At 44.9% G+C, this 14,664-nt stretch overlaps 1 protein-coding gene across 4 annotated transcripts in view; it reads left to right on the top strand.

Annotated features, from left to right (window-relative positions):
* GSTCD (glutathione S-transferase C-terminal domain containing) overlaps positions 1-14,664 on the top strand; it is a 1,401,422-nt gene that overhangs the window by 465,346 nt on the left and 921,412 nt on the right. The gene's annotated exons all lie outside the window — the stretch shown is intronic.

Below are 14,664 nucleotides of genomic sequence, written 5' to 3'. Positions count from 1 at the left end.
TCCCCAGGTCTGGAATCGGGAGTCCGGCAAAGGATAAACATAGCAAAGCCCTGGCATGGCGTGGGGCTTTGACCATACCAGGGAGTTGCCCATTGTTACTCTTGGCCCTTAGTGGCATATACCCAGGCTGGATGCCCATGGGAGACTTAATAACAAGTGAGGTAATTTTATATGACCCTTTTAGGAGCCAATTAGAGTGTTCATTATGGATTCCAGGCAGGTTGCAGGCAGGGTTTTTGGTGTTGTAGGTAGCTTTTACTATTAATAGGGTATTAATTGAGTGCAGACCTAGTTTCGGGAAACAAGGGAGTGCATTACAAATATAAGCAGAAGAACACAATGAAGAAAGCAGAGTAAAAGGGAGCAGGGAGCTAACGGGGGAGGGTGAGGGTGGGCAATTGGCAGCAAGGGATCTACAAGCAACCTCAGGAGGAGACAGTGGATAGCAGATCAGAGTCTCAGGTAGGGTGGGGGGCATGCAGGGTGTGTGGATCTAGGTGTTAGGAAGGAGCCATTCCTTGAAGAGGAAGGTCTTGAGCTCTTTCCTGAACTGTAGAAGCGATGGGGCAAATCTGATGTTGATGGGGAGGAGGATCCAGAGTTTTGGAGTGTAGACAGAGAAGAACCGTTTTGTGGTTCTTTCCTTTCTGTACCGTCAGAGTTCAAGTCTGCACATGTCCTCTGGTGGATCGTATGCCTCCAGAGATGAGTTTCTTCACGGTGACAGCCTTGTAGATGATGCAAGAGGATTTGAAGATGATACAGGCTTGCAGCTGGAGCCAGTGCAATTCATTAGTGGTCGGTGTGATGTGGTAAATTGGCAGAGTCCTTGGATGAGCCTTACTGCAGCATGTAGAACACATTTCAGGGGTGCCAGGGTAGTTGTGGGAAACCCTTCCAAAAGGGCACTGCCACCATCCAGGTGGTATAGGACCAATTCTTGGACAGATGATCTGAAGTTGTTTTCTGGAACGAAGGGCTTGATTTTCGCAGGAGAGAAAGTTGGTACCAAGCCGTTTGTCTTCCTAGCTATATGCTGTTTGAACGCAAGGCGTTTGTCAATGTTGAACCTAAGGGACTTTGCACAGGTGTTGAGCTGGGGTGTGATGTTGGTTAGCAGTATGAATTCTGTCTTGGAGGGTTGGAGCTTCAGGAAAGCACTGAACATCCAGGACTGGATCAATGGGAAGCAGGCCTTGAGCATGTGGATGTCTTCGATGGAGGATATCTTGAGGTAGATCTGTGGTGGATGTGGATGTTTTGTGGAACAAGGAGGTTTCTTAGTGGATCCATGTAAAGATTGAAGATCACGCGGGACAGGTTGGCTCCTGGTGTGACTCCACACGTAATGGGTAGAGTTGGTGATCTGGAAGAATCAATTTGTACAAACTGTTGCCGATTAGCAAGGTAGGATTTGAACCAGCGGAGTACGATTTTGCTGATCCCCATGCAATGATGTAGTTTGTTGGTGATTGCCTGCTGTTCTACTCTGTCAAATGCTGCTGAGATGTCAAGGAGAACTGGGAGGCAAGGATGGCCATCATCTGAGGATTTTAAGGGCATCGCCCGCCACCTTGATGGTAGCCATTTCTCTGCTGCAACTGGGCCTGACGCCAGATGGGTAGGGCTGAAGGAGGTTATTGGCTTTGATTTGTTGAAGGAGTTGGGTGTCTACTGCCTTCTCAAGGATCTTACCTAGGAAGGGACAATGAGTGATGGGGCGGTAGTTACTGAGATTGTCTGGGTCCATTGTTGGTTTCTTAAGAAGCAGGAGGATTTATCCATTCTTGAGGGTTGTTGGGTAGGTGCCTTGAGTTAGGGAGCTGTTGATGATTGCCAGGTAAGGGAGAAGTGCATCAGTGTGAAAGGTCTTGAGTACAGAGGATGTCGTCCGCATACAATGTGGCCTTGAGGAATGCTAAAATGGCAGTGAGGTCTTCCATAGTTGGTGTCTTGAAAGTTGTCCAATTAGTTGTGGCTTTGCGAGAAGGGATATGTTGTGTGTTGTGGCGTTGTCTGTGTTGGCAGTTGATGCTGATCTTGTTGATAGAGAAAGAGTTGATGGCAGTGGATTGTTTGATGGAGTGTGCTGGGTGTGGTTGGTGCAGAAGGTTGATGGCTTTGTTTTGAGGCAGAACCCTGATGGTCTATGATGGTGCATTTGACCACTCAATTCAAACAGGTACCTCTTGTGCTCCCAGTGGAGTGTGAAACAATAAAAGCCCCCATGTATTGGCTGGCACCTTAAATTTCACCCTGTCCGAAGGCTACATTCCATTCTCTGAAAGGCATCTCTGTACTCGAGGACAGACTTGCTTGGAATCGGATATGAATGATGCTATCAGTTTTTGTGAAAATTGTTAATAGGTGTGACTGTTAATAAGATACATTTTTTCATTTAACTGTCATTATAACAATAGCAATTGCACACATAAAAGAATTTATTTTAGATGTGTTTGACTAAGGTAAATAGGAAATCGTGTCTCGTTTCAATCAAAATGGATAGCTGTTCACAGTTTATATGAATAGCTCAGGAATTTGGACAAGCAAATTATAACCACTGAGTTGCTTAGTGAAAATATGTTGTATGATAGTGTACTGCATTAATGCCCAACATACAGCAGAATGTGATTTTGCTTTTGCCTTAATTTCATGTGTTTTCCTGCAAAAACACATCAGTGTTCAATGTCACATCACTGTTCAATGTGTAGCAGGATTCATCTTGATATAACGCGTGCATGGAAAACCATTTACAATTAGCGCATGTTTTCTTCTATTTCGGCAGAAAGTGTGAAATGCAGGCTCCATCCACCTGTAGAAGCCTGCGTTCTATTCTTTTCTTTTGTTCATCTCATAGTTCTATATTAAGGTTGTTTTTCCTTTAACTTGCAGAGACCGTTCCCATGGATACTGCCACCCCACCCCCAGCCCGCTGGGTAAAGAGGGGACTGGCACCTGCTAAAACAAAATCACTGTTAACAGGAGCTGGGCTACACCCAGAGTTGTTAGATGACTAATGGACACCAGAGTGGATTTTCTATAGGGATCCCAGCGGGACCCCTCTTTTGTAAACACTTTGCTCTTAAACCATTTACCCTGGATTTCCCCTGTCATGAGCTCCATCTAAGCGGGGACTGGCTAGGTCAGCTGAGGGACCCATAGGATGAGCCTGCCGTAACCAGTCCCCTTCCACATGAAGTGTGAGGCCAGAGAGTCGCCTCTGTGGGTGGTTCCATCTTGCAAGGCAGCCTTGGGCAGATCGCCAACCTATCCCTCTACCTCACGCCAGAGTACCTCCCCTCCACCCCCTATTAACAACAATGGCCATCTATATAACTTCCTATGCCTACTTATGTTACCTACTTAACATTCCCCTAAGACCCCAACTCTACTTCCCCCTAACTAGCATTTAACCTACTTAGCATTAATTACATGAATATATACTTAAACTCACAAAATGCATACAACATAAAATGCTATGTCACAATGGAGTGACCTAGCAGATCACAGGACTACCTTCATGTCACATATTATGTCTGAGGTGAAAGACATTTCACAGATAGACAGATGTTCTTAGTGTTTTTATCACCCGCAAACTGATGAACTTGTCGAGCGCTTTAATCAGAACCTGAAAAACATAAAAAAAATAAAATGGTAGAAGCAGACAGCAAGAACTGGAACACTACAATCCGATGGGCACTTTTTGAAGTAAGGAAGTTACCTCAGGCCTCTTTCGGATATTCTCCCTTCGAAATTCTTTAATGGTAGGGAACCACGAGCCATGCTTGACATGCTCAGGGAATCATGGGAGAAAAGGGAAGAAACTGTACTACCGATTTCCCAAACGGCCTTTAACAACATATGGCCACAGTTCGAGAGATTGTAAGAAAACATTTAACACAGGCCCAGGAAAACCAACAGATCCACTATTAAAAAAAATCCATGACTTGCTCCTTTTCAGTGGGTCAAAAAGTATTAGTACAACTACCCACTTCTGGCAATAAGATGCTGTCAGAGTGGTGTGAAGAATCCTACGGATCCCTCACTGAAGCCCTGCCTAAAGTCTCCTCACAGTTGGCCAGGCATTCCTGATACTGACCATGGGGTGGTGTACTGCAGGAGGATCACCTGGGATAGACGGGGCCCAGGGTGGTGAGGAGATCCCGTGGGCTGAGACAGTGTTTGTTCTCTGAAAGGAAGTGCCTTTCTGGGTTGCCAAAACAGGTGATGGCATATTGCCACTATAGTGTCCCTAACCCCCATATAAGATCTGTGACCCAGGGTACAATTTCTGTTAAAGCTGAGCAAGCCGTATGAACAAAGATCTTTCAAGGTATCTCGGGATAAATACCTTCCTTACTCTCAAAGGTATAATGAAAAAGGATTTAGAGAAAATGCCTTACATTCAATATCTTCCTCTGTAACAACTAATTCTAACAGTCCATCTTTAATGAGTTTAAGGGAAATAAATGTACCCTTAAAATAAACTCAATTATTAAAAGAACTACCTTTGTTGAATGGGACTAAAAGTTCCATAATCCCATAAGTACTGGGACGATGAAGAGGAATGCAGTTGCAGTAGTCAGGCAATCAGGCCTAGCAGCCCACACCAGAAAGAACCTGGGAGGCATAAAAGGCCCCCTCAGGTGCAGGCAATTGGAAGCAGAGAAAGAAGCTGGGACTGTGACTGGAATGCGAGTTGTAGCAGTAGTAGCAGAAGGAAGAAGGCACAAGGCTGGCAAACCAAGCAGAAGTAGGAGAACAAGAGGGACGCCGAAAGTGGAAACAGCAGTTTTCACCTGCTTGTTCTGAGAGGCTCCCTTTCCCCAAACTCTGAAGTTCAGAGGCTGCGCAGACGAAAGCGTGCAGGAGAGCTGTCTTTCCTCATGTGAGCTTGATTGCTGTGGTTGCCGTACAAAGAACGTGCTGGAGACTGAAGCAAGGAGCAGTTTTCAAGCCATGGGTCCCAGGAGCGAGAGGGGCTCCACAAGTGTGGCTGGGCCGGAGGCACCATCACAGAGGAAGGGTGTGGGTCCCTAAGAAGCCAGAAGCAGTAGAAGTTATGGCAGAAGGTGTGGAAGCAGTGCAACCCGCACAACAAGTGTCAAAGAAGCTGGCGAGTGGAGAGCATTGCTGGCAACAGTATCCAGTTCCCTGTTCACTCACATAAGATTTAAAGCGAGTAGAAGTTGTTTGTTGAAGCGGAAATACCTGAAGAACGGAAATGTAGCACTCGCTTATAACGTGAACCATTTTCTTGCGTGAGAAGCTAATGCTGCTTAAACCCATTGTTCTATCTTTAAAAGACTGTCTCTATTAAGAGGAGTGAACGTTACAAAAACCATTACCGAATACCTAACCTTGATAAAATCATTGTTGAAACCTTAAACTTGTGAAAAGTACATTAAGAAGTGCTGCGTGTGCCTAATTGTGATTCCCAAAGGAGGACTGGACTCTATCCTTTGCTTTTACAGGAATAACATTTCATACTAATGTTTAAACTCTAAAAACTACATCAGAGTGGTCGCGTGTGCCTAATTGTGAATCCTAAAGAAAGACTAAATGCTATTCTTTGTTCTAACGTGGAATACCTTTCATATATAAGACGTTAAAGTGTATATATCACTGAAGAGAACAAGCATTGCCCAAGCCAAGAGTCTCCCCATATTAACAGTGAAACCAGCCTTTCTCAAAGTTAAGAAGAAATCGATCTGTCCTGTGGAGTTAATAACAGTTCAATTGGTCTAAGATACAAGTGTGCAAACATTACCTGAAGCTAAGGGAGTGGCACCAAGACTTTGGGGTAATTACTTGGGCTGATAACTGGTAGAAATGTGCAGGCAAAGTTGGGAAAGGGAAACCAGCTGCTTGTGAAGACTATTTTGAAGTTGACGCAACCTGTAGTGCCAGAGACTGTGGAAGACCGAGAAAAGTGAGTATTTAAGGAAAACCAAGGTTGTTATTGTGGCAGACAGACAAGAGAGGCAAAGAGGCTACCCTTTTTGAAGAGTTGTTCAGAGAAAGAGTACTTGGCCTACTTGAAGTTGTTGGAGTACTTTGAAGTATATCTTGTCGAAGCCTGTCTAAAAGAAACAAATCACTGAAGCTGTGGTAGTAGTCCACAGTACTGAAGCTGTGGTGATATATATATGGTTGTCGGTATATGCAACATTGCAGTAGTCTGAACAAAGTGGAGTACTGTGAGACAAATGTGACTGTTCTCATAGTTAATCCAGTAGAAGTGAAGTTGTCGGCGTGGAAGCAGCAGCACTGGGAAGTCATCCTGACACACTTACCATTGTGAACTCTAAAACGGTAACTAAGAGAATATTAACTGTTAACCAAGAACTGTATAACCCTCACATTTGTGAATGTTGCATTTCTTTTGAACTGTGGCAAGTCTTCTTGAAGAGGTAATGAAGCATCGTGACTGGGATTACCATTGGTGCTATTTGGTGGAAGTGTATATTTTACCAAAAAGAAGAGATTTGCTATCATTGGAACTTTGGTTAACAAACCGTTACATTGAATTTGAAACATCAATAACTGATTTGAGACATTTATTTCTTTGGGTGAACACTAACAGAATAGACCTTGAGTCCTGGGCAAGGAAAATTCCCCACGACATTAGGTTATTCAGAGAATGTGAATGCTGTTCATGTTATGTTGCATTGCCATATATATATTTTCTTTGTGTATTTGTTGTTAGTGTGAGGGCCAGATATCCTGTGTCGGAGTGATTCCCCTTATCTTTGGTCAGGCAGGGAAATCCTCTGAAGAGTAGGGATAGTGAGGCATTTTGAACATATTTCTTGTGAGAATAAAATGGCTTATGTAGATAAATCATCAGACAGTTGTCTGCCTCACATTACTGACCCCTCACAGTGGTTTGGGCTGTATAAGATCTTGGAGAAGATGGGTTCCTTTAATTATCTGGTTTCTCACCCTGACAGGAGACAGAAAAAAAGCAGGTGTATTAGTGGAAGGTAGACTCTAGTGAAAATTCCACTCTGATGATGGCCACCTTGCTTATGGATATCGGGCAAGAGAATAATCTCATACCATCAGACTTGAACCCCTTCTAGCAAGAAGACATCAGATATCTAGTAAATCAATTTCTTGACTTCTTCAGAGATCAACCTAGGAGAGTTAAAAATGTCATGCATGCCATACAAACTCCCCAAGGGAAGGTAGTGAAACTTAAATCCTACTAGATTCCTGAATCCAGAAAAGAAATAATCACCCGAGAAGTGGAAAACATGTTAGAGGCTGATAATACTGAGCCCTCGGAGTCTATGACTCTGAGGGCTCCGCCATTAGTCTTGGTGTAAAAGCCAGATCGATAGTGGAGGTTCTGCATCGATTTTCAGAAGCTGAATTCCATCTCGCAATTCGACAACTATCCGATGCCCTGAATCGATGACTTAATTGATCCACGATTGATCACACTAAAGGCTATTGGCAAGTCCCTCTGAGCCCTTTTGACAGGGAGAAAACTGTCACCCTTCTGGTGTTATTTCAATTCAAAGTACTACCAGTTGGGTTGCATAGGGCCCTGGAAACTTCCCAACGCCTGATGGACTGAGTTTTGCGACTCTTCCCATTTTTGTGGCACATACCTCGATGATATTGTAATTCATAGTGACACTTGGGAAGATCGCTTCTTCTATTTATGAGATCTTCAAGGTGTTGAAGGCCGGCTGACTGCAAACCCAAAGAAATGTCATCTTGTGCAATCAGCCGTCAAGTACTTGGGATTCTTTGTAGGTAATGGGTTGGTTCATCCCCAGGTTGAAAAAGTCAAGGCTGTACAACTTGCACCCCCTCCCAAGATCAAGAGAGCGCTTTCAGCTTTTTTAGGACTCACAAGATGCTATCGCATGTTTATTAATTCATTCATCATTTGTAAAGCACCTTTCATCATGGGTATGGTCCCAATGCGCTATAGGTTGAACGCCCACAAAGGGACCGAATTCCAAAGTATGGGAAATTGGGAGGTGCTATTATGCATGTGTGCATAATGGCTATTAGTAGTTAAGAAGCGTGGCCTTGTCCCCTGCTAGCCACCCATGCCTAAATGGCATGTGTATGGGTGGAGAGACGTACAGTAGAGAAATAAACTGGAGGGGGTGTGCAAGTGGATAGTCAATTATGTGTATAGCTACAGTTTGAATTTTTGTTGTGAAAGGTAGGTGCATTCTTATGGTAGAAGTGTTGTGTGAAGTGTCGATAGAGTTGTGTGTGAAAGCGGATGAATGCAGGAGTGTGAATGGGTCTTTGGTTAATTCCATAAATGCAGCGTGCCAGAGGAAAAATGCAATGGTTATATTTAAGGCAAATTACTAGAATTGGTACATTCGGCTGGATTCTGAACATCTGGTTAGATAAATTAAGGAGGCATCATTCTGCATGCATCCCACTATCACAAAGTGTTTACATTCTAAACCCTAAATGATCATAGAGGCTGCATTTTTCTGACTCCTGAATTCCATGTAATAGACACGTTCTACAATCGCCTAGAATCCGTAAATTAGCTCCTCCCATCAACTGAGTGCAGCACATTGGCCAGCTCCACAACCTTTCAAGTGCTATGTGGAGGCTGTTGCATGAGATCTTTTAGGTGTAATGGCTGCAATCAGTGCAACACAAAGGCTACCCTCACAAATCTTCCGAGAGCAACACCCAGGTCACCCTCATGAATTATTCTAGGTGCATCACATTGGCCAACCGCTCCAATCCTAAGTGCACCATGTTAGATACCCTCATGGATACAAAGAGCAGTACCTTGGCTACACTTAGAAATCATCAAAGCGCTAGACATTGGCCACTTTTCTGGACCATATGGTTCAACACCTTGTCCGAACCCCCAAATCCATATAAGTGCAATACATTGCTTATCACCACGATACATCTATGTATACTACATTGGCCACCCCCAAAATCCATCTAGGTGCAACACATTGCCCACCCCCAATAATCCATCTAAGTGCAACACATTGCCTTTCTCCAAAATCCATCTAGGAGCAACACATTGCCCACAGTCAATAATCCATCTAAGTGCAGCACTTTGCCTGTCTCCAAAATCTAACTAAGTGCAATACATTGCCTGTGCTCATATATCCTACCAAGTACAACACATAGGCTGACAGGTGAGTGTGCATTGTAGGCCAACATAATGTTAGCTAAAAAAAGTGGCTGGGTTTTACCAGTGCGCAGTAATGGCTGTGCTCACCGCCCATACCACCTTACCTTGATGTAGCTGTAGGGTGACTTGTCTCTATTTTTTATTTTCTTGGCCTCGAGGTGTCAACCGAGGGATTTGACATGTTGTGTTCTGCGGTTGGTATTGCGTTGCCATTCTTTTCTACTTGGTCCGGATTATCCGGTGAAGGTTCCCTTTTGTGTAGTTCCGATAAAATGTAGTTGCCAGGGGTTCTGTGCATAGGCGGCTGCTGTGTGTGGAATTCTTGGTACTGTGTTGTGTTGGATGTTTAAGGTTGGTGCTGGTCACTCTACCTTAGTCATTCTTTGTGTGTTTCCCTAGGGAAGGAGAGGTGTAGTAATCTGTTTTTTGTGTTTTCTAGGGGAGGAGAAGTGTAGTAATCTGGTTTACAGATTAGAAGTTAGTGTGAGGTCATCTGCAGTGGAATGTTTGTGTGGAAGTGTTCTGTTGGGTGACGGTTGGGCAGAGGGAGAGAAAGCTGTGAGAGTGAAGATGGGTGTGGGGGTGAGCCCGGTGTTTCCCGTGTCAACTTGTGTCCCCTACCATCCCCGTGTCTTGTGGAGGAGTTCAGGACAAGGACAATAAAGAACCTGACAACTTACCTGGAGTACTGGCGGTCCATCATTGTTACAACGTCCTAGGAAAAGGTGGTGGCCAAGCTGGGAAGAGAAAGGAATTCCGATCAGGAGCTGATGCCACTTGCAAGAACATACATGGGAATGTGTGGAGAGATGGAAACCAATCAAAAGACACAAACATTCTGACAAGAAGCTGTATGTACGAGGAGGATGGTGCTGACCCAGTGGCATAGGACGGTAATAGGGAGAGTGGGAGATCCGGGAAACAAGGCAAATCTAATGTATGGCACAGTCTTAATAGTTACAGAAGAACAAATATAACGATTGGGACACTCGGCACAGTGAGAGGGATAAAAGTTGTAAGTGGCACAATTTATACTTGCATAAGTAACCAAGATGAATATTACGATTTAAATACTGATCCTATTAACCCCAGTAATACAGCAAGTGATCCAGAGAGTGGACATCATTACTGGGATCATCCTACTCGTCCCAGTAATACAGCACTTGACCTAGAAAGTGAGAATCTTTCCTGGGCTCTTCCTACTCCTGCCAGTAACCAAGAGTGTGAGAATTATTACTGGGTACATCATACTCACCCCTGTAAGAGGTTAAACAACCAGAGGAAGACTGATAACTGGGAAAATAAGGATCTTATTCCTATTTTCAGAAGATAAGCGCCCAGATACCTCTGGTGCGCTACATAAGCAAATAAACTAAACTAAGTTTGATATTAGAGAAAGAGAGACTTTCAAAGATATTGGAGAAGGGCAAAGTGAAGAAAACTCAAAGGCAAGAACGCCAAATAAGAGGATCTTGCAAAACCAGGAGAAGGGGGAGCCAGGAAGTTCTTAAAGTCCCCTAAGTGAACTGAATTAATTAATGCAATGCATAGCCAAGAACTATCTGAAGATTCTATATCAAAGCTGAGAAATCCACTCCAAGAGAACGGAGCCATTCTTCTGGTATTTAGTTTTAAACCGAGAACAGACTTTCTTTTTGGACTCCCTGAGCACACTAGTTCGTTTTGTTAGGCAGGGAAATCCATAGACTAGGAATAGTGAGGCATTTTTCTTATTATTTGAATAAAGAGATTGTTGAAAATGACAAGTCCTGGTCTGTCTCCTCCTTCTGGCCCGCCACACTACATACTCATGAAGGAAATGTCAGCTCAATGTAAGTGAGGTGGATTACTTATGATAGTGTCCATGAAAGGCATGCATCCCAAATTGGACCTTGTGGAGGCAATCACTGAAGCTGCAAGACAATAACACTAGGATCAGCTCTGATCACTCCTTGGGTTGGCAGAATATTTCTCAAAGTTTATCTAGAATTTCTTTTCCTGTGAGGAGAGAGCAGAAGTAAGGAAAAGAGTTCAAATGGACACCTGAAGTACAAGAGGCTTTTGAGGAAATGGAACAAGCCAAAGTGAAAGCGCCATGCCTCAAATCGTTTGACCTAAAGCTCACCACCACCACCATAACGACAGGTACCAGCGCCTACGGTCTATGTGCAACAGAGACATAAGTCGAAGGACACTCGGAGAGTCATAAAATGCGCCTTCATAGCACTCAAATCACGAAAAAGCTACCTTCCCTACCATCAAAAAATAGATGCTGTTGTGTGCATGGGTAGCCAGCCATTTCTGCTCTTAGCTGTGGTGAAGAATGTTTGAGATATGTAGGCACCAGAAACCACTCATTCACATGTTAGGCCCCAGTGGGATAAAAGTATTCACGCTGAGGCTAGCCAGAATTGTCTCAAACTCCAAGAGTTCACATTTGATGTAAAGCATGTACCACAGTGACGGAGCCGACAGGCAGAGTGCCTTATAAGACTTCCATTACAGAAGAAAGGAGATGGTGACTTCCTAGACATGTATTGTGGTCACACTCAATGACATTAAAACTAAGCGGGGATGCAAGGTGAGTTAAGGCGTGAGGAGTGCTCCTGCCAAAGATGATTCGACTTTGGAAATGATTGAACAATACATAAGCCAAAGGTGGCCTTCAGGCAGATAGTTAATATTGTAGGTTATTTATAACGCGCTTAATACCAAGATGTTTCTAAGCGCGGACCCGGGGATCGAACCTGTGTTGCTTCGTGTCGTCTGGCTTCCAAGGCGAGCACGTTGCTGCTGAGCTATCCTCCCAGGTCACTTACCCGTATTGTTCAGCCATATTGCAAAGTTGCCGATGAAACCAATGTTCTTATTTTGAGAAAGGACACGTTCATTTCGCCACTTTTTTCAAAAATGACTCGCTAACAAAGTGCACACCAGCCATTTGGGATCTGCTCTCACTAAGAGACGCCTGAGAGAAGCGTACATGTGTCTAGAATTGACTTGGAACTGGCAATCCTTCCCTGCTCGGCCTGTAAAAGCGGTAACAAAATATGCCTCAACAGGCAAGCACCAATCCAAATAATAGAGGCTCCCAGCCTCCCAATCAGCCCTGGGAAAAACTACGGATGGAGTTTATCAGTCTGTTGACTGGGATAGAAGATTGGGATAGAAGACGACGGCAAGTATGGAGTAATGATGGAGGATGTACTCTAGTGAGAACGTCGTCCCAGAGAAACTGCGCTTAATACCGACGAGTTTCTAAACGCGGACCCAGGATTTGAACATGTGTTGCTCGGCGTCGTCTTACCAAGACAAGCGCGTTGCCTCTGTGTTATACTACCCATGCCAATCGCTACAGACAATGGTGTACACCTCGCATCTTTAGTGATGGCTGCCGTTTTGAAGGAGAGGACAGCACTCTACCACCCACAGATCATCGGCCGAGTGGAGAGAGCCAAACGAATGATCAAAGAAAGCCACGATGGCTGACCTGCAGACCGTTGCAAAGCATCGCATGATGCCCAATGCTGTGACAAGTGTGAGCCTGTTTGAGCTGATGAGGCTGCAAACTCAAATCTGCATGGACCCCGACCAATTTTACATGTGCTCCTCACATTTGGGGACATCCGGTATCAGTTCCTGCGAAACATAGGCCATCAAAGCCTGATATAATAGGCAGAAAGCAGTAAAAGCAGCATATATGCAGCAAGGTGACATGGCCAAGATAAAGATGCCAACATAAAGCAAAAACACCTTACCCAAGGACAGTGGAACAGATGAGGGTAAAAACAGCAGGCATCAACCAGGTACAACCAGACAATGGCCACAAGTGGAATATTGAGGGAGTGGCGTTGTACGAGACAAACACTGGCCCAGTGGACGATTACCCTCCACACAGTCTCAGTGGTAGTGAGTGCAGGCATTTGCAAGACAGCCATGGATCAGGTTGCCAAGAAGAAGACAACATAGAGACCTACAATACCATGAACAGTGAAACCTGGGAAGGTGCAGACCCACAAATCGATAGCTCCACTAACAGTGAAGATGCCCAAGTTGGAAGGGTCAACTCTTGGTGGCGTTGGATCCATAAGAGTGCAGAATACTCAGGAAAGGAACCAAGACTATAGTCTTCATTCTGAGGTCAGCGGTAAACCGGCGGGTTGCCGCTGACCCGGAAACACTGAATCTTCCGCCTGACTTGCCAGTGCTGCTGGGACTCAACAAGTGTGGGAAGTCAGGCGGCAGATTCGGTAACTCCACTTTCCTGTGGAGTCACATAGGACTCCATGGGAGTGGGGAGACTGAAGCACCGGTGCCGGTGCTTCCAGGAGAAGTCTTCCTGCAGGGGCTGTTGCGCCCGGCAGGTCTGACCCTGCCGGGCGTAACGGACCCTGAAGGCAGACTCGTAGTGTGGCGGTCCGGAAAAACACAAATACAGCTTACCAGCGCCCTTGTTTCCAGACTACCACACTTGGAATGAGGCCCTTTGTGTCATTGACATTTTCCTTACTTCACCAAGTGAAGGGTTGGGGAGAGTTGTCACCGGACTCCTCCGCAGGCTTTTCACCACATCCCGAGGGTCCTTCCTCTGAAGCACTTGCACAGTTACTTGGCGCAAGGGCGCGGGTATTGTTGATTGAGTGTGAGACATGGACGGAACACTGCCGCTCAGCTCCTTGTGGAAGTAAACTGCGCCAGTATATAAACTAATAAAGCTTCTTACCAACACCTCTGAGAGCGTTTGGAGTATTCATTGGGGAGAGCAGCGCAACATAAAACTCCAAAATGTATGGCATTTATCTGTCTGCTGGCAAGAATATTCCTCTTTTGGGGGGTTTGAAGGGGCGGGGCAGGTGAGTCCGGGAGAAGCTGTAGACGCCACAAGCCATCAAGACGCTAGAACAGTCTGGTGTTGTCAGGGGTGGACTGGGGGTCAAATGTGTCACAGGAAATGTTTTTCAAAGTGGCCTCAGATTACACTGTGTATTAAACCTGAACCCCACGAAGCAGATGTTGGGCGTTCTCTGCCCAAGAAGGTTTGATGAATGGGTCCTAATCGTGAATTTTAAAGCACATTTGTCCCTGTTCAGGCATTCAAAAGTAGTTAAAGATAACAATAAAATATATGAATCATTTGTTAAAATTGAGGAATAACATATTGGTAGATTTAAAACAAAGTCTTTGCTTCAAAGGGATGTGGGGAATGAGGAGTGATGTTAGGAAAGGGGTTTGGTGACTGGGGGAGAGCATAAGAGGAGACTAAAACCAAGGTCCCCCCACACAGAGGTCCATGGAGTAGAGGCCCATGGGAAATCTGAAGAGTTCCTGGTAGCCCAGTTCACCACTGGGTGGTGTTTCGCGCTGCCACCGTTTAGGAATCTTTGCAAATCATGCAAGGCGCACCCCCAACTTAACCTTGATACAGGCGCTCTGCTGCGCTCTTACCATAGGTGCGTGACTTATGTTCTGTGTTTCTGTAGCAAGCGCTTTGTTGCAGCTGATTAGACGCAGTTCGAAAC

This window comes from Ambystoma mexicanum, chromosome 6q (assembly GCF_040938575.1).
Source record: "Ambystoma mexicanum isolate Mex_15411 chromosome 6q, UKY_AmexF1_1, whole genome shotgun sequence".
In the NCBI taxonomy this organism is placed as follows: Eukaryota; Metazoa; Chordata; class Amphibia; order Caudata; family Ambystomatidae; genus Ambystoma; species Ambystoma mexicanum.
Note: the sequence above shows the minus strand (reverse complement) of the source record. Positions and strands in the feature narration are given on the sequence as shown.